This window comes from Etheostoma cragini, chromosome 22 (genome assembly GCF_013103735.1).
Source record: "Etheostoma cragini isolate CJK2018 chromosome 22, CSU_Ecrag_1.0, whole genome shotgun sequence".
In the NCBI taxonomy this organism is placed as follows: Eukaryota; Metazoa; Chordata; class Actinopteri; order Perciformes; family Percidae; genus Etheostoma; species Etheostoma cragini.
In genome coordinates, this window is record NC_048428.1 from 18,910,049 (window position 1) to 18,911,334 (window position 1,286).

The following is a 1,286-nucleotide window of genomic DNA, read 5'->3' on the forward strand; positions in this document are numbered from 1 at the left end:
TTGAAAAATTGACAATCATTGGGAGGGAAGCCACAAAAGGGTAAAAAAAAGACAACCGCCAATCCATGCAGACGATGTTAAATAAGTGATCACTTTAACCTGCTGGGTGGGGGGGAGACTAGATGAGCAAAGTCATCAATCCTTCTATTCATCCTCTGAGGGGTCGTGAACGTCTGTACAAAATCCCATGGCAATCACTCTGACATTTGTTGATATGTCAATAAAAATGTCAACCTCATGGTGATGGAGGAATAATCAAGGGATCACCAAAGTATGCAGGATTAAATCTGTGTGAAACGTCTTGTTTAACATTTAGCGTTTAAAGTCATAACATCATCTGGGAACCATGAAAATAAGAACAATTAAAAGACCACTGAGTAAGTGCTAACTTTGATCTGCTGTTGGCTATGGATGAAAAAGTCAAGCGATCACCAAAGTCCGTAGTATTCATCCTCTGAGGATCATGAACGTGCATGACAATCTTTGTTGCAATATTTCAGTCTGGACCAAAGAGGTGGATTGATGGAGACGATCCAAACTAAGAGCCAAGTGTCCCAGCCGAGATGTTAAACATGAAAACAGGGATTGTGAGTCACAATGGTGAACAATAGCATCGTGGTCGATGTGTCTGCTTGATGAATGGGTGTTTTAAGCAGCACAGGAAGTCACGTCTATGTAAGGACTTTGCGGCCGACGCCCCAAACCCTAATGAGCACGTGCAGAAAGAGTTTCTCGCCACAGCGGGGGGAGAGGTTGAGGGGCCAATCGGGAGCTGTGGTATCATTGTCATCGCCTCCCCTGTCTATTCAAAGAAACTATTGATCCATTCTGACAAAAAATCACTGATTTTATTTTACAGGCGGCCATGTCATCATCAGATTAATAGATTGTAATCAGCGTTTGTTTGAGAGAGAGAGAGAGAGAGAGAGAGAGAGAGAGAGAGAATCTAATTTTGTTCTGGTCGACTGACTGTCTGATCTGATCAACGTTTCCAACAGAGCACCCAACTGTTTTGTACATGAGATTTGACACACACACACACACACACACACTCTCACACACACACATACAGCACGCACACATTTCAAATGTATGCTCCGGTTATTAACAAGGTCTGCAGCCTCTAATGCCAAGCGGTAACACACAGATAATGTTCTGGTTTGATTTGACTAAAAGATCTCTGGTCATTACTGGGAAGCCTGGTCTCTTCTGTTGTAGAGAGGGGGATGGATGGGAGGAGTGTTAGTGAGAGGAGGAGTGATAAAGGGAGGAACAGTTTGAAGAGC